Raw genomic sequence first — 19,977 nt, 5'->3', positions numbered from 1 at the left:
GATGATTTAGTTAGAGGAAAACCTGTAAGATCTAAACAAAATACTCAATGATAAAGAGAAGGTAAATTATAAGATCTAATTCATCATCTGAGACATTAATTTAAATTCTGATATTGATGGCGCTTTCATTTTTAGAGACATGCAAGTGGAAAGAGCACTATTTCATCAGCACTCACCTCAATTGCTTTTTCAATGGTTGGCCATTTTACCTTTCTTTTTACTTTTTTTCTTCCTGAAATGATTCATTATTTAGACTGAAAGCTTTTCCAGGCTTTGACTGTCTCTTGCTCCAACATCCTGCCAAGATGCACATTGTGTTTATCTAAACCATCCAAGACAAATGGCTATCCAGATAGTAGTATATGTCACAAGACCATAGGTCCTTCATCTTGCCAGAGGAAGAAGAAGAGTAAAATTGATCTTCATCAATAGGTTATACAGACAGGCATTTGCTAATAAAAGGATTTTGATGAAAATCTATAGGGATAATTATTGGAGGGTAGCTTTGTTAGTCTGTTGCTGAAAAAACAAGGAGTCCTGTGGAATCTTAAAGGCCGACAGATTTATTTGGGCATAAGCTTTTCTGGGCAAAAACCACTTCATCAGATACATCTGATGAAGAGGTAAGCACAAGTAGTAGGTCTGATGCTTCTTCAGAACTCTACACCACCCACAAGCTCAAAGTAGAAAGAAGTCCTCTCAATAACATCTGGCCTGACTGCGGAAGGCAGCAAGGTACCTACCCTGGCCAAAAGAGCCACACCTGTAGAAGACAGAAATAAACCAGATGAAAAAAACAAAAATTGAAAAGTAGTTTGCCTACCAAATTAGAAGAGGCTTCAGGGCTTTTTTAGATCACTAAGCAAAAAGAGACTTTTTGGAGTCCAAAATTCTTTGGTCAACTTGATGGGGTCTCTTTGAACAATTTCTTGCTGTTGAGGAATACTACAACTTTGGACTGGAAGCAGGTCTCAATAAGCCAGGAATGGAGTCAAAGGTGGCAGTATCTTTAAAGGGACATGTCTCTAGACCATCACCCAGCTAAGCGCAAGAAGCCAAAAATTCTCAATATTATATGGATGACATGAATTCTGGTAAGTAGTGACTTAATTCACCTTTTGTGTGTGATAAAAATGCATAAAGGTATTTGGTGTTAATTTTCTCATGAGATACTTCAAAGAACACTTGCTCATATCTTTGAGGGATTAAAAAGTCCTGAAATTATACCATGAGTTTTTCTTTTAGTTAGGGATTTTAAAGAAATATATTAAATATTAGACATTTTTGCAAAAGGCAATATATAGGCAGCTAATGCTGAACTCCCAAAAGAAAAAAAAGCATCTTACAGAAATGATGTGCATTAATTACTGATCCAGATGAAATAAAATTCACTCTATAATATAAAAATGATCTACAGAGATTTATGAAGATGATAAACTATTTGGTGAAATACATTCCATTTCAAAACTTTAAAATTTAATAAAAATAGCTTTGGCTTAGAGAAAGGAACCACAAATAGGCATTTGAGCAATTAAACACAGATGTACAGTATATCAGCTTTAAAATATTATGATTGAATTAAGCTAGTTGAATTACCAACAGATGTATATGTCAAGAGACAAGGTATATGCCTTAATGCAGAAAAGGAATCATAAGAGCGCAAGAGTTGTTGTTCTGGGTCAGATCATTGCCCACCCGCTCCAGTATCCTGTCTCTCACTGGCCCATTCAAGAGCTTTAGGAGAAGAGTACAGAACAGGGCAGATGGTATGATTCACCCTTGTCTTCCATTCTCCACTTCTGGTAATCAAAGGTTAGGAATGCCCCAGTCATGAGGTTGTGTCCTTCACCATCTTGGCGAATAGCCATTGATAGACCTATCTTCCATTAAATTATCCAGTTAAATTATCCTTTTACACTGCCCCTCCCTCCAGTGACATGCTACCCCTGTTTGATTTCCCTAGGAAGCATGTCCCAAGGCCATCCCAAGAGTGAGTCTTCTGCAACTAGGGAGCTATTACCTCCCACTCTTACTCTAGCAGGTGCCAAGGAGCAGCCTCCTCTACTCCTGCAGGCAGTGAGAAGAGACACCTCTCACCCCTTTTGCAATCCTCTTCTCTGCACTGTCAGAGCCTCTTGCCCCTTTCCTTACTGTGGATGCTGGCAGGTGATAATTAGGTGTGTAGGAAGTGAATAAGGAAGTATTATTTTCCCCTTCACATAACACAGTAACTAGGAATCAGCCAGTTAAATTAATAGGCAGCAGGTTTAAAACAAACAAACAAAAGGAAGTAATTTTTCACACAAGACACAATCAACCCATGGAACTCATTGCCAAAGGATACTGTGAAGGCCAAAAGTACAACTGCGTTTAAAAAAGAAGTAGATAAGTTAATGGAGGGTATGTCTACCATGGGCTATTACCCAAGATAGACAGGGATGCAACACCATGCGATGGGTGTCCGGAAACCTCTGGCAACTAGATGTTGGGTGGATCATTCAATAACTTCCTGTTCTGTCCACTCCTCTGAAGCATCTGGCATTGACCACTATCAGAAGACAAGATACTAAGTTAAGTGAACAACTGATCTGACTCCATATGGCCATTTTTATGATACTCAACTCTCTCAAAAATGTAGGCAACTTATTTAGATACCTAAGAATTTGGGAATAACACTGAGTAGAAGATAATAACTCCTTTACACAGAAATTTTCAGAGTTTTGAAATTTGATTTTGTTCCGTATTAGAACAAAAACACTATCATACATTTCCACAAAATTGGAATTGTGTGAATAAGTCCTTGCTGTGTCTGATTCAAAAGAAAGTTTCCCACCCCAATCATTCTAAATAGCCTCTTGATCTTGGGTCTCCCTCCTCCTGAGTCAAAGTACCTCAGTGGAATTGCTGAAACCAATGAAACATTTTGAGTTAGACAAAATTACATTGCCAACCAGCTGCAATTACTTGGAAGCCTAAATTAAGGCATCCCTGTATGAAAATCTCAGCCTAAGGAATAATTTTCACACTTGGGTACCTAAACTTAGGCATTTAATCTATACTTGGAAATCTAAATAATTGGTACATTTCCAGAGATGCTGAGCACTAGCTTTAATTGACCATCATGGGAGCTTTGGATACTCAGCAACTCTGGAAATCTTATTTAGGCCCATAAATATGGATTTAGATGCCCAACATTAAGCTCAAATTGTCACAGGGCATTCCATATGCTTTATGAAAATATGCTTATGAATACAACATAAGTAGAATATGCTTTATGTGAAATACCCCATATATTGGAAAAGTTACAATCTACTGAATATAATTTTCCCATTTGTGTACATGTATCATTCCTGTATTTCAAGTTAGAAATATGAAGTATAAATCTGTGTTATTAATTTTGTCATGCTAAGTGAGGGCCATTACCAGTATTTAATAAACATAATGGCCCAATACTCAGGGCAATGATTTGTGAATAGTCTTGTTTTTCCTATAAACCCGGGAGGAGGGGCTATGGTTGATCCTGCCAACACATTTAGCCATGTCACCTGATGCTAGGATACATCTTGGATGCTTTACTTTTCCATTGAAAGTGAGAAAAAGTTTAAACTGAACACAGAGGATTCCCCCCTTTGGCAAAACTCATATAAAGGTGGGAACCAAACAATGAGGGCTGTTGCTAGTCATCACTTTTTCCTGGCTTCCCCACCCAAGATGATAGCTGGAAACATCTAACATTGAAAGGGGTTGGGAAGAGGATTGAGTCAAACATCAATTCTCCACCTCTCACCGTCAATTGCATTTCAGGAATCAGGAGGAGCATCTGTGAGATCCTGGTGGACATTTCCAGTCTGTGAAAGCAACTTATCAAAATACCCCTGACAGTGAGCTAGTATAAGTAAACACTTTCTCAGTGTATTAAGCTTAGCGTGCATATCCTGTTTTATCTTACTAACTAAATTGTTTTGTCTAATATCTCCTAATACCTCTTAATCCTTCCTTTTATATTTAATAAAATCACTTTTGTTTATTAATAAACCCACTGTAAGTAATTGGTACCTATGGGACAAGGAGTCTGTGTATATCTCTCTTTACCCTTAGAACGTGAGCTTACCTTGTGTAAAACTTTATACAGAGTAAGATGGATTTCTGGCCCCATGGAGGCTATGCATTTGGGTGCTGAGGCAAGTTCCTTTGGCTGAGCCTTCCCAGGGCTTATTTGACCTCAATGTTTACAACTCCATCTCTGTGTCTGTGCTGAAGGAAGCTGCAGGGCCTGGCTCATCAGGACAGAGTTGGGAGGCACACAGGAGGGCAGGAAAGTAGGCTCAGTGGTATTTCAGCACATCCAGTGACAGTCCCCATGAGGTTTCCATCACAGAGCCTGTCATACAGGTATCAAAATGTTGGATTCAACAGCTAATGAAAGAATTAGTCCAATAGTGTATGTTTACCCAACATAGTAAGCCCAGGTCTGTGTAAACTCATTGTTTCCAAGCCAATGTTTGAGCATCCAGACTGCTTTGGAAACATAGGGGGTTGTTGTGACAGAAATTTGTGAGGAGACGAGGACTATGATGTACCCATCAATTTGTGAGGTGATAAGGTGGTGGGATTTACAAATGTTGCTGAAATAATTGCTATCTTTGACTGACTAGAATTTCCACATTGTACTGATGGGCCATGGATGGGACTCTGTTACTGTTATTTGCCCTGTACAAGGTGCACATGAGTACATAAACTTCAAAGGAACTACCCCATTGTTATGCAGGCCCTGGTTGACCACAGGGACAGATCAGGAACACTAACATGGGATCCGTTTGCAGGATGGATGATGCCTGGGATCACGACTTTACTTTCATGGACAAGTTAAGATATTATTCACACTGAATGACAATATTATCTGTTGCTACTGATCCTATTTACCCCATATTCCCATGGCTAATGAAACCTTACCTTGGTGTCAGAGGACCTGGCAAAAGAATGTTCAACAGACTCAGTAGGTCGGGGTGCGATGGGATGTGCATCTGGAAGACTGAAATCCCTTTGGCGCTGTTTTCAAATCAATTTGAATGTCAGTGTCGTCAATGCAATCTGCATTATATGACCTGCTGTGTTCTACATGGTGTCTGCAAAAAAAGGGGAAAGTTTTTGGCCAAGAGTGGACTCAGGTCTGTGATTTCTGAACTAGTACACACAGACAGACAGTGCACCTGTCATGACTGACACTAAATCCAAATGCTCCATACAAATCAGGAATGCTTTGTGCATCCACATAATGGATTTGCATGGTCTCATGCATGCGGGAGAATGAAAAAAAAATGTGAAGTAGTGATGGTATAGATGTGGAATAGCTGCTGGATTTTTTAAAAAGTGATATTATATATTTGTAATGAATTGTATAAATGCTTTCCTGAAATGTATGGAGATGTGTTCTACATTTTATAAATACTGGCTATGTACTTACATTCACAGTCTATGGCTTACTGTGATGACAGTTTGTAAATTTGTATTATGAAATGTATTGAGAATGACTAAGGCTAAGATTAAGTCATGGGTATTTGTAGTAAAAGTCATGGATGGGGCATAGGAAATTAAAAAAAAAAAACACGGCCTGTGACCCGTGTTGCATAAAAAAGCCTCCGCCTGAGCTTACTAGATTTATATACATGGATTTTCTGAAGCTACACCAAACTGTAAGGTCTAAGGTTTTAAACTGTCACTCATTGTGATCTTTGTCAAACTTTGGAATCTGTGTAACTCTCAAACTTACTGTAAACTGCAATTCACTGGAGACCAACCCTGGGTGGGCTCCAGTGAGAATTTTTTTAAGGTAACAACCTGTGCCTGACTTTTAGTACAAATCCTCAAGATGACTAAATCTCTGCTCATGGGCCCCTGCTGCTCTGGTGACACCTGATCCAATGAGGGGAGCTCTCTGCCCCCAGTAACCCCACTACTTCTTCCAATTGCGCACTGGGCCATTGTTACTTAGGTGATCTTCGTGTCCCTTCTGGGACTGATGCTCAGGTGCTCACTGGGGCCAGCTGCACTGTCTGGAACATTCTAGGACTTGCCACACTGACTGCTGTTTTGGTGGCTCTAGCTAGCTAGCCTTGGGGAATGCCCAGCAGCAGCCAGTATGGCTGGCCCCAGGGATAACCTGAGTGGCTAGGCCCAGGGCTGCTCCAGCAACAGCATGTGTAGCTGGCTCCGAGGCTGCTCCTGGGGCCAGCCACACCAGCAGCTACTTGGATGTTCCCAGGGCAGCCTTGGAGTCAGCCATACTAGCCAGTGAAGCTGCCAAAGTCGTAGCGGTCATGGAAAGTCACTGAATATGTAACTTCTGTGACCTCCATGAAAAATTGCAGCCTTAAGAAAGGGCATATAACATTCATGAAAGTCTGTTCCTCTTTTAACAATATATATAAAACAATTGGCTGCCTTCTGTGCAAATTCCACACTTCATTTTACATCTGTATTTACAGACCAATGTAAGAATCAGCTAGGCAGACCAGCTGCCATGCAAACCTACAACACAGTGACCAAACTCAGTGCCCAAACAGAGAAAGGTCCATGTTGCTAATTGGCTGGGCCAATTTTTTCTGGACATCCATTGTCCTTCTGCTCTCCTTTCCCTTTCTGGTGCATTTTATACACACAGGTTGCAACTGGACTGGAGTGGATGAATGTGCAAGATATGTTTATCGATACCGTGTGCTACTACTCATCACTCCAATACTGCCCCAGTAGGATTTGCAGTCCCAGCCCAAAGGGATTTCTGGCATGAGGAAGGCTGATGTCAGTGTGGATAACAGGAGGGGCTTAGGCTTAAACTAGTACCAGAGCCCAGGGTTAGTGCTATATAGCTTCACCCAAAGGCCCCTGAAGAAACTCCAGAGCCAAAAGGTCAACTCCCTCCACACTGACTAACAGCAGCCATCATGGTCTCCTGTTTGTTCTGACCAATGAGAATTAGCAAATCTGCCCCTACTGGAGGAGCTTTAAGAACATGCCAGTAATTAATGTGTGAACACTTTGGCTACACTATGCAGTCAAAAAATAGTATAAATATAGACCAAACTTTCCACTCCTGGGTAGGAACATGTGAACTGCTATTCTGGATTTGAACTGAATCCATTTAGTCAAGTATCCTAGCTTGAATAGTGGGCAGTACCAGCTGATTCAGTGGAAGGTGCAGAACCTCTGCAACTGCATGTAATATCTTTGGGGACTACATTGAATCAAGTGTGTGAATGGCCTATATATCACTGAGAGCCCAGAATTCCATGCAGCTAGTTTGCACAGCTCCACCAGCAACTAAAAACATTAGGGGGTAATTAAAGGAAATCACACAGCTTGAAAATTCCTCTAGAAAGGTGCCGTCTCCTGGGGAGATAACATATGCTGTTTCAAAAAAAAATACAGAAACCAACAGACAAAGAAAGGGCTTTTGATATTAAAAAAAAATCTGTTGAGAGTGGCTCAGGGACTTCTTTCTGATCTAGCAAATGGATGGGATCTTATGTTCAAGGAGGCCCCAGCCCTTGAAGAAAGGTTGGAAAGACTTTGGCCTACTAGGGCCCCCTATGAATGAGAGTTTCATAAACTTTTTGCATGTGTATAGGAACTTGCATTGTTTGTATATGTTTCCTCTGTAATGCTTTTATCTTAAGTATAAAAGTCCTTGCTTAGAAAAAGCTGAGTGGTGACTTGTAAGTACCAACAATATACTGTTCATAGCCTTCAGAGACAGGGCAATGCACAGGGCTTTAAGCAGACTGGCTTCCTATACATATCCCAATGTAAGGCAAGGAGCAGTGTAGCCTTAAAATCCCATGCACCCGGCAGAGATAAAGACACTGGTGGTCCCCTGGGAGAGGGGATGGCAGAAATTTGGAAATCTCAGTTGTGCACCCTTGAGGGACCAGCGAGGGGGGATGCACGTACATTCACCCTGAAACTATGACAACCTCCACAATAGATAATTATACAATATATTCCAAATCCCCTCAGCCAAAAGCTGCCCTATGCCCTGAACCATGAAGGTTTATGTCCCCTCCTAGATTTTGAGCAGAAGGGGGGTTACTGTGGATATTTTCATTATCCATAGAAAGGTCCAATTTTTTTATAAAATTCATGCTAACCCTAAAGTTAATCACCTAAATCATTACTTAGATACCTAAAACAATTGTTTTTAGATGTACAAATACACATGTGGGAACATATTTTTAAGCACCCAGTTTTGCAAACGTTTCTCATAGCATTTATTTTATACTATTTACAAGGTTAAAACATAATAGAGGAAACAAAAATAAACAGACTGGCTGTGTCTAGACTGGCCAGTTTTTCCAGAAAATCGGCTGCTTTTCCGGAAAAACTTGCCAGCTGTCTACACTGGCTGCTTGAATTTCCACAAAAGCACTGACTTCCTACTGTAAGAAATCAGTGCTTCTTACAGAAATACTATTCTGCTCCCATTCAGGCAAAAGTCCCTTTTGCGCAAAGCTTTTGTGCAAAAGGGCCAGTGTAGACAGCTCAGATTTGTTTTCCGCAAAAAAGCCCCAATCGCGAAAATGGCGATCGGGGCTTTTTTGCGGAAAAGCGTCCGTGCCAATCTAGATGCTCTGTTCTGAAAATGCTTTTAAAGGAAAACTTTTCCGTTAAAAGCATTTCCGGAAAATCACGCCAATCTAGACACAGCCACTATGTAGAATCTACGCCACTGCTATTCAACTTTGGAAGTCCCAGGGTCCACAATGATACTCACAGCATGTACTGAGGGGCGCAACTTAAGTGTAGTTGCATATACATGCAAATATATATGCAAATATATGCAACTAGTTTATTTCACACTGATGGGCATGAATACAAAGATTGAGGCAAGACTACACAACATACAGGCCCCATTTAAGTCAGTTCTGCTGATAATAATAAAATGCAATATTTACCCGATTTCCACCCATGGCTACGTCTAGACTACAGGCCTTTTTCGAAAGAGGCTGTTTCGAAACATGCTTTCAAAAAAGCCTCTTTCAAAAAAGAGCATCTAGACTACAATAAGTACTTTAGAAAAAGCAAGCCTCTTTTTTGAAAGAGAGCACCCAGGCAGTCTGGATGCTGTCTTTTGGAAAAGCACAGTTTGCATTACACAGCACCTTTTGTCGAAACAGCACTTTCGAAAAAAGGAATTTTTCCTCGTAAAACGAGGTTTTCTGTGGTCCACAAAACCACCACATTCTTTTGATTTACTGTCAACAGAACGTGGTGGCAGTCTAGATGCAGGTAAATATTTTTCGAAAAAAGGCCACTTTTTTTCAAAAAATCCCTGTAGCCTAAACATACCCTACATGACAACACTTTTAATGAGCAATGACAGTCCAGGAATTTAACTACTAAAACGCTTATCAATAGAAGACCATTATATTGACTAATGTGGAGTATATTCCCAATGGAGGCCATGTTCAAAGGATCCCACCTGGAGGCTGCATGTTGAGCCTTGCGTAAACCCAAACCACACTGTGGGCCACAAACAAACGGGCTGTGGGCCATATATGGCCCACGGGCCACATGTTGAGTAGCCTTGATCTACACTATTGCAAATTTAATGAAAAGCACTCTCATGCTAGCACAGACTTTTGTTACAAAGAAAAATAGAAGATAAACTAACAAAACTAACAAATGACCATTGATAAAATTCAGGGGTGACATCTTTGCAGATAATCTGTGTACTAGTATGGGAAAGCGTGGGAGTAGCAAGTGAGTGTTCTGGCTCTGTTCTACGCTTGTTTAAATATATTTATTTATTTATTGTATGTTTGTTTAATTGATTGTTTGTTTAATGTTATTTCCACCACCTCTTCTAATCTTTGTCTGACAAATTCCTACTTAATAAAGTTACATCTTTGTCAAGTTTCTCCAGTTGGTATTTTAAAATCACCTCACCCTGTAATCCACATTTGGGTGTGGTGTGCAGGCAGAAAATGTTGTTGCTTGCTTGAACAAAAGTCTTTTGCACTTTGGGGAGGCAGACAAAATTCCATCTTGCTTCAGCTTTCTCGGACATTTTACAATAGTTGCCAGATCTCAACAATTAGAATCACTAATTGAATTCAAGTAGCAGGAGTGCAAGGTTCTGAGCCATTGCAATTAAGGCCATTACAATTTAATTTTTTTTCTTGGGTTCATATAAAACTTTTAAATCCCAAAAGGAATTTCTAAAGAAAATTACCATTCAATTTACAACAAACAAAATCTACATTTTCTTGGGCAAATGACAGGAAGTCAAGAACACTAGAAATGAATTACTCCCCAACAGGGGCGGATACCCCTGCTCCCCAATAGAATCTATTAGATTGTTTCAACTATGATTTTTTCCCAAAAATGATCAATACCTATGCTACTATGTCAACCTCAATTCCAGTAGTGTTGACATTGAATCTGTGGGGTCCGCGGTTCCTACCAGACCTGAACTCAGAGCTAAAGTCTTCTTATTTCCAAGAAAAGTAGGTGACATGTAATTCTGCCTTAGTTCCTCCTCAAAGTTCATCTGACATGGGCACAATAACAGGTTTGGGAGCTTCGGATGCCTGCATGGGCAGCTCTATAGTTAATTTTTAGGCAGAATTGATTGCTTATGAGTACTGTGCTCATTTAGAATTTTGGCCTATGTTCCTTGATCTCTAGTAGTTTTCTCTTTGGAGAGCACTAGAGACATGAAATCAAAGTCTCTTTCGTTGGAAGAAAATCTCTTCCTTCAAAGAGGGTGAAGGATCCTGTAACCTGAGTCCCAGGACCTGCAATTATATCTGATGTGACATTGGACTCTTAGAAGAGGAGTTGCAGTATATTATGCTAATAAAACATATCACAGTATTACAGATGTGTGTATATTTAATATGCTGATTAAATTGATTTTTGTGAGCCCTACAATTCTTCTTTCAAGTATTTTTCTTCACTGAGCACACCTTAGCTAAAATTAAAAGTTGATAGTCTTAATTTTCTTCTAAATGATCTTGTTTCCCAGACAAAATTTCCCAGGCTCACCCAGCTTTAATCTCAGTACAATAAGCTAGCTTGTTTTATACTACATTTCTTCTACAGGGCAGCAATTCAACCATTTTATCACAGCTAAAAACTGAATCATTTTAAATCAGATTTTTTATCAGTCTGAAAAAAAAGGATAGTAAAAAGAAAAAGTTTAGGAATATTCAACAGCTTCTCAGAACTTTGTTGAGGTGTAACCTAATCCTAAATCTATGTATTCCTTTGTTAGACCTAATAGCTTCTTAGCCCTGCTGAGGTTCTCAAGCTAATTGCTCCAGAGAAAAGATCTTCTTATTTCAACATTCTTAATAAAAAGAAGATTTTTTTTAGATTTACTGAACACTGTCTTTGGAGTGATAGGTAGCATGAACGGGAATTAACTGTGCTATTCTAGCTTTCTATGTATGTAGAACTGGCCCTAATCTGAGTTGAGGTCACAGTCTTTTCTGGGTCTTATAGATATTAGACCATCTACAATAATTCATCAAAATCTTTGCTACAATTTGTAGTCTTTGATAAAGTTTCATGACAAGAACAGCAAAACTTAACTTGTGAAGTCTAAACTACTTTGACAATGCCTAGTGCTATTATTTATTTACTGTAGTGAATGTTAAACAAACTCCTGAAATGTTTATTAAATAGTATGTGAATCTGCAGACTAGACCACACAGAACTCCTTGGCACAGGTGATTCTGCAATTGTAATCCAATGTGAGTGTTCCCAATGTTCACTGACCCCCACATTTACACTTCACCTATGTGGTGTGTATTTAGGGTGCAAGATTACAAAATGTGTGCAAGAATACTAGATAGCTCAAGGAATTTTTTATGTCCGTTCTTTTGAATGATATGAGAGAAGGAGATTAACTTATTTCTACAACATTTTTGCGGTTTTGATTTCTGAATTTAACTCTGTCATCTGCAATGGATACCTATTCCTCTATTTTGCATCTTTTTTAATGTTTTTGTGTATATGTATGCATGTGCACATATTTCCAGTTCAGCTATTTCTCAATTTCCTTCTAAATAACTCATCTTTAATTATTTTTCTTCTGTGAACTGGTATTAACAATACATAATTTTTTTCATATTGTTAGATACAGGCAGTCCCCGACTTACGCGGATCCGACTTATGTCGGATCCGCACTTACGAACAGAGCTTTCTCGCCCCGGAAGTCGGGGCGAGAAAGCCCCGTTCGTAAGCTGCTCCGGTGCCCCTGGTCTGCTGGAGACCGTCTCCAGCAGACCAGGGGCACCGGGCGGGTTCCCGCGCTTCTGAGGCTTTGCCAGAGCAAAGCCTCAGAAGCGCGGGAACCGCTGCTGCTGCCCCTTGAGACCCAGTGCCTGTGGTCTGCTGGGGACGGTCCCCAGCAGACCACAGGCACCCGGACTGAAGCCGCAGCCGTGGCGGGGTCCCTCGCCTCTGAGGCTTTGCCAGAGCAAAGCCTCAGAGGCGCGGCACCCCGCTGCCGCTGCCGCTGCGGCTCTGCTCCCCGTGTCCCTGGTCTGCTGGGGGGGGGGGGCGCAGCTAGTGTGCTCCCCCCCCCAGCAGACCAGGCTTTTGTTTTGGACTCTGGGGCAGAGCAGCTGGGGCGCTGCCGATTGGTCCTGCAGCGCCCGTGGGCACTACTGGACCAACCCGGCAGCACCCCAGCTGCTCTGCCCCAGGTCCCGGTTCAGCCGCTGCTGGTCAGTTTCAGCAGCGGCTGAATCAGGACGTCTGGGGCAGAGCAGATGGGGTGCTGCTGGGTTGGTCCAGTAGCACCCCAGCTGCTCTGCCCCAGGCGTCCCCAAGTCAGCTTCTGCTGAAACTGACCAGCGCTGACTACAGGAAGCCCCAGGCAGAGTTGCTCTGCCCCGGGCTTCCTGGAATCAGCTGCTGATCAGTTTCAGCAGCAGCTGACTTGGGGACGCCTGGGGTTCTTAAGTTGATTCTGTATGTAAGTCAGAACTGGCGGTCAGTTTCAGCAGTGTCTGAATCTGGACGCCAGTTCCGACTTACATACAGATTCAACTTAAGAACAAACCTACAGTCCCTATCTTGTACGTAACCCGGGGACTGCCTGTATTGGACTTTATCACCTGAAACAATAAAAAAACCCTAATGCCTATAAAACTAGCACCCAGTTTCATGTAATGCAGATATTTGTGTAAGTGGAAACATAGTTAAAATAGAAGAATACAAAGGGAAAATGAGAACTGATCAGAATTCACTAATCTATTAAAAATTGGCTGGGGTTATCACGTTTTACCTAAGTATACTACAGTGCTTTACCGTTCCTATATGCACCACTTCTCAGTTTTCAGCTCTTTTTTTCCCCATAAACTCTTATATTTTATGAACAGTGAGCCCAATCCTGCATGCTTTAATTACTTAGGACCCAATTCTGCCAGGTGCTGATCATTACCATGCATATACCATCAAACTACTACCATGGCGACGGACGGTATCCATTGCCTTCAGGAGCTGTTCAGCACCTTGCATGACCAAATCATTATGGAAACTCACATGGCCATTCTCATGAGTAAACAAAACAGAATTTGGTTGCAAGTCAGAATTTGGTTGAAAGCAAACTACGAAGGGTGAAATCCTGTCTCTATTGAAGTTAATAGCAACAATTCCATTGGCTTCAATAAGGCCAGGATTTAACCCCAGAGCCTGAAATATTTACACAAACCTGATTTTTTTGTATCAAATATGTAAATTGTTCATTTTTTCAAGCCACTTTTATGTCTTGCTGGCCTTTATCTTGTGTCAACTAAAAATTCATAATACCAGTTTTGACTGAAGGCTGGCTTTAATTACAATTTCTTTTACAGGTCTCAACAGCTTTTTTTTTGTACCATGGGAAACGAGAGCAATTCTTTCTATCATACTCAAACAGAAAATGAAAAGGTTGGTAAATGTATAAGTAATCTTAACTGATTCATTGATCTGAATACTTTTAAAGTAATACAGTAAGTATTTCGGTCACACTTTGAAGTTAAGCTTGGAGCTCAGTTTCATCCCTTAGGGTGCCTTTATAGCCATTAAGAATGTGTACCTTTTATCTGGTGCCTTCAATTAATTGAATTTCAAAAAATATTCTCAAATGTTTTTAGAAAATCATTTAGTTCCTGGAGGACATTCCTGTGTGATTTATTGCTACAGTAATTAAAAGCACTGAGTATTACACTGGTCACTGTTGGAACTCCAGCTGCCCTTGGCTATACTTTGGTTTAAGTTAAAACATATAGTGTACTTGAGAGACTTGTGAAGCAAAGCAAAAAAAAAGAGGGGGGGATTCTTTTCAGACTGCTTCAGAGTTTAGGTACGCTTTTATAAATAACCTCTTAAAGTGATCGCAGTGATATTTGCATAATAATTATATGCAACCATAATTAAACGTCTACGTTAAACAATTAAATAATGAATTTCCTGGTAAATTATTCCTGACTTCCCAGATTGTTTTTCTGTAGTTATAATCAGCCTCATAAACTAATTGCAGTTCGACATATTATTCCTCTGAAGCAATGACTGAGAGCTCTCAAGAAGAATTAAAATAGATAATTAGAATAATTTCGCAGAAATTGTTCATCCTATTGAAAAGTCGTCTAATTCAAAAATATAATTGTTCCTTTAATTGTATCACTGTTTTACAAGGCAATTGATTCTGTCCTGAAAACACCCTTGCGTGAAAAGTCTTTACAGTGAATAGCACCGTAGTCAATGGAACTACTCTCACAAGGAAAGATTTATAGGATCACGCTTTTAGTCCCCTTTCCCTCTAGTTTTATTGGATGTTCCCCTAGAGAGCAAAGACCTTATTCCTGTATCCTTACTTAGGGCTCCATGTCAGTAGGACTACTCTCATGAGTAAGGTTTGTAGGACATGGCTGTCACTCCTCACTGAGGCAAAACTCCCAGCACAGTCAATGATCCTGGTTCTGTGGAGCTCTCAGTAGCTTGAGAATGAGGCTGAGTTCTTTCACTGCCCATCTTCATCAGTCAGTGTTGTGATTACTGGATTTTTAAGCATGTAGAATGATGTTATTTTCCTACCTGATAATAATTCCCTCCACCCACTCATACATCAAATATAGCATGAAAGCCCTTAATGAACTATCTAATTCTAATAATTATGATCTTTACTACGAAATAAAGATCTTCTAAATACCATGGCTACGCAAATAAAGCAGCCTATCATAGACTTTAGAAAAGAATTATCCTTTGAATAAATCAAATTATTTTTAAACATGTCTTTGTGAAATATAAAATCTTCTGAATGACCTGCCAGTAGTTAAAAATCCTTGTTTTACATATTTTCCATACAACTTTGTACACAAGTGTGGTTTTATAGATTTTGGCTAATGTGGCTCACTACTAGATAAACACTGCATATGTAAATATGTACACTGAAGTCACTGTTCAGATTAATAGCCTTTCCTTTTTTTTCACAGAACCCCCTAAAGGTTTTCTAATGTATTTCGGTATTAGGAACATCACATCATCAGCTTACTGTGAGGAAAGAAAAAGAAATGTCCCTTTTGCACATTAAGATCAACTTTGCTATTTTGAGATGAGCACAAAACTGTGTATCAAAACCACAGGGGAACTAAAAGCAGTTACAGTAAAAATCAGACTGCTTATTTCACCATCTTAATATACCCCCAGATGATCTGGTTTGACTCTGCAAATATCCTTCCTATTCAAACAATTTCATTTGTTTCCTGACTAGGTAAAGGTTCAACTTAGTTTTTCTGGGGGGTTCCTCATACTGGGCATGAGCTCTAAGCCTGGTATGGTTTTGGCCCTTGTCTATATGTGACTCAGTGTTCTATAAAGTAAAGGCAGAAAAATGTAAGGCACTAACCTTTATCTTATCAGCTCTCATGAGAGGCATGCCTTAAGGGAAAATGCAGGGCACTGCTTCAGGAATTGGCTTTGGCAGGTCAGGAAGGTGTTCTTCACTCTATGCCTGGTGCTGTTGGAGATGATGATTTTCTAATGAAATGTAAAAATAAAGTTTTAACCAACTTTTTGGTAATTAAATAATCCCAGAATCCAGTGTCTGGCCTTCTCTAATCTGGGATTGCGCCATTAGTTGAGCTTTACCCATGCAATTGCTCCAGTGCATATCACTAGAAAACATTCCTTGTACTATTTTGCCCAGTGCAGCAAGATGGTAACAACAGTTGGCGAGGAAAGATAAGGAAGTCACAAATGACAACCTGTGCATCATATCTATACTAAAGGTTTGCACTTGGGCAACTATATTGGTAGATACACAGGTGGCAAATGTCCCCAGAGCAGACAAATCTTGCATGTCCTCATCAAATTCCCACTCCAGTCATTATACCCTGTTTACAGAAATTCCCAGTGCAAGTTCAGTTTCACACAGTATTCTGCTTTCCCTTCTGTCCAAATGGGTTAGGCGGCAGTGTTGTGCGCTGTCAGAAAGTGACAACTATATCCCTCCCCCCAGAGAAGGGTGTATTCAGTCATGTGTGAATATGTAACTACATAAAAAATTTTGGCCCTCACACACTTTTACCAAGTACTCACCCACTTCTACCATCCCTGAGATATTGAAAGATCTATTATTTTGATCCCCCTGAAATAAATGTATATTAATCTAAGATACAATTAATAATTATTAATTTTAATTTGTTCTTGTTTTGAAATTACCAGCTGCCCCTGATTGTCATACCAACAGGCAAGCAGAGAAGGAGACAAAGCAGCAGGTACCCCAGCCTGAGAGAAACTGAAGTATTTTGTCAATTTCTATTCCAGCTGCTTTTGTCAACACACAGGCAATGAAATATCCACAGAAGAATGATGGTGTGGAAAACAACCCCATGGATGTGGGTGCTGGAAGGGAGTGATTATCTCTCCTTCTTGGTTGATCCTGGCAGGAAAAGTGCTTGTAGGCATGCAGAGAAATGCAGAAGGAGCCATTCCTGTAGGCCTTGTGCAAGCAAAATTCCCACTCAAGCCAACCTGACCGTTGCTAATCAAGGTTCAGCTCCAAATCATCACATTTAGATCTGGGAAGGAACTTGCAGCTATGTCATATTAGTAGTTATCTTGAGGGGGAAATTACCTTCCTTCAGAGCACTGAGCCTGAAGAACTTTTTATGGTCAGAGGAGGTATCCCACAACATTTTCTGTATATTGTTGCTGGGGGAGAGGGGCAAATGGAACATAAGCTTTCCCCTTGCCTTTTAAATTTATTAATTCAGGCAACAATATGAATTCCACCTCAGTCCAGTCCAAAAGGATCAGGATCTGCCTGGAAGGAGAGGGGAGGGATGCCATATTATCTGAAGAACATTTTCTCACTTAGGGCTTACATAATTGAATATTCCACCGCATCTTCTTTATAAAATATTGAAACAGATTGCTTTTCTTTGAGAGCTATTTGTAGAGGTAGGCTCTACGGATAAAGTGCTAAACTTTTAGAAGGCAGGAGAGTGCAATGAGAAAGTGGAGAAGGAAATCGAGAAGCTCCTGGACACAAACGTAGGCTCCAGGCAATGACTTTATCACCTGGAATAAAACTTTTGTCTGTCGCTTCTCAGTCTTTTGGGCTCCGACTGGGTTCACTCCCTGCCTGTCGCTTTTCATATCACTCGGGAGGCAAGTAGTCATAACTACTGGCAAAATAAATAATACCTGGAACGATTAAGTTCTGATCAATCTTCTATATCAAACCTTGCTTCCATACGGAGATCAAATTAAAACGTAGCACCTACTACAGGGACGCTATCGAAGCGGGAAGCCAAAGGAAGGGTCTGTGCTCGGCTAGCATATGCAGCTACGTCCTCTCGTGGAATTAGAGCGGAGCCAAACCATTCATTTAACATGAGAAAGGTATTGCTCACATTCCACTGAATGGTGGGAACGAGAATGGGAAAGTGCCTCTCTCCTGGAATGTATGTGGTTTATGTGCTAGACACAAGAACTTGGCTAGATTCTTCGGGTTAATGGTAGGAATGCGAGCAATACCCCTGGCTATGCTTGAATGTTTGCTGAAATCAGATATTTACATGATATTCTCTGGAAATTAAGCTAACACTGGGAGGGCAACTCCGGAGCTATGCTGCTGTGGCTGCGTTGCTTGTTTTAAAAGGCAGTGTCGCTCCATGATTGGCTTAGTGTTTCCAAACGTCCATTAGGAGCAGATGAGGAAAGTGTGTTTTTCCCCTTTATTTTGGGGGTTGATTTGCCTTCGACACAAAAAATAACCCGAAAAAACCCTACTATAGCCTTTGTCAAACTGAACATGCTACTGCATCACCGCGCTGTGTGATGTGTGTGAACTTTGTAAAGGTAGGTACATGGTACTGTCATTAAATAGTTCTGGCCAAAAAACCAAAACACTTATACGCAGAGTTGCATATTAACGCTAGTGTTCAGTTTTTGCAATTATGTGAAATGTTAGATTAAAAATGGGGCTTTCTTCCTCTTTTTCAGCCTCCCATTCCCATCCCTACCGCCCCCCAATCACAGATCATTCGACATGCTACACGTGGATATATTCTCTAAAGGCTAGAGCCCTTTTCTTCTCTTCTGCTCTCTTGAGACATCTACTACAGCTTATATATTTAAACACAAATGACACTGATCCCCTCCCCCCAGACAAACATCTTTCTGGCAGTCTTCAGTTGGTCTTACACTGTGGAACAACCAAGAAAAGAAGATGCGGCTGTGATGGGAAACTTCAGGTACAGTATGACACAGCAGAGTTGCAATGTAGACCAGCCAAGTTTCCTTGGGATGGCCCTGCAGGCACCTGACAGATTTTTGCTGCGCCTCGCTGATCACCCCAGCTTGCGGTAAAAAGTCTCTAGCCTGCATGTTATTTTAACATCATGAGCCCAGGTGACCACTGGCAGTACCCCGGCCTTGCTTGGGTGTAGCAAGTTCACAGTCGAAGGAACCTCGACTTTAATGGACCCCCCAATGGGCTACTTAGAATCCCAGTGTGTTGTTACTCACCGCTGCAGCAGACTACAGTTTGAGGCGCAAGCCTAGGCACACCCCAGGCGAGCAGATAGCGTTCCTATCTGAATCTTCTGGGTGGTGATTTGCCTTTCCACGGCTGTTGCTCTCCTCACTGCTCAGCCCCTGCTTCCCATGAAATCAATCAGTGGGAGTTTTACCATTGATTTCAATGGGAGACGGGATCGGGCCCCTAATAAAAGGCTGCCGAGGGGGATCACCTAGTGAGGGGCACCGCAGGACATTACAGAACTGTAGTGTGTTGCCTCTGACCAGTAGCTTCCCTTTGGGGCTCCAAACTGGCCAGAGGAGAAGGAACTGGCCAGAGGAGCAGAAGGAAGGAGGTTTTCACCGCCCCAGGGCAGCTGGGGGACTGCTGCAGTGCACAGTCCCTAGACCAAGCCATTAGGGACAACCATCAGGCCAGGGGCTGGAGAGGTCCGCTAGGCACATTTTCCCTACTTGCACGGGTAACGACAGCCATTAAGCCCACCTCCTCAAAAGAGAGGAAGGCAAAGGACAGCGAGCTGGCTGCAAGTTTAGCTCCGCTCGTGCAGCCCAACTCGAGTTCGGATGTGCGCGCAGTTCATCAGCCCCCTGGTAGATGGTCGCCTTCCCGCGTGTACAACCTGCAGCTCATTAGGTTACATGGAGGACATCCGCGTCCCTTCCGAGTCAATGCAATTATTGTTTGCCACAAGGACAACGCCGGGCATGGCAGCGCTAGTTGCACTAACCTGCTCTGAATTACGGTGTCCCCCTCGCCATCAGCAGCTTGTCTAGCCCTAGGAACCGAGGGGCGCCTGCACTCCGTTTTCAAAGGAAAAGTTGCAACTCGAGTGCCTGGCCGTGTTGGAAAGTGTTAATCAGTAGGAAAGAGTGTGATCAGTGAAGCTATTCACTTGAACGTCACTCTAGTACAGGGGGTTAGTGAAGTGATTGTGGCGCCTA

At 41.4% G+C, this 19,977-nt stretch overlaps 1 long non-coding RNA gene across 1 annotated transcript; it reads right to left on the bottom strand.

Annotated features, from left to right (window-relative positions):
• Positions 1-4,144: 4,144 nt before the first annotated feature.
• Positions 4,145-19,897, bottom strand: LOC102450602 (uncharacterized). The gene is made up of 4 exons (XR_012901817.2): positions 19,764-19,897; positions 15,896-16,026; positions 4,954-5,126; positions 4,145-4,381 (listed from the first exon to the last, which is right to left on the bottom strand). It is a non-coding gene; the product is annotated as an uncharacterized LOC102450602 (long non-coding RNA).
• Positions 19,898-19,977: the final 80 nt, after the last annotated feature.

The sequence above is a fragment of the Pelodiscus sinensis genome, chromosome 2 (genome assembly GCF_052426305.1).
Source record: "Pelodiscus sinensis isolate ZL-2025 chromosome 2, ASM5242630v1, whole genome shotgun sequence".
NCBI classification, from domain to species: domain Eukaryota; kingdom Metazoa; phylum Chordata; order Testudines; family Trionychidae; genus Pelodiscus; species Pelodiscus sinensis.
Note: the sequence above shows the minus strand (reverse complement) of the source record. Positions and strands in the feature narration are given on the sequence as shown.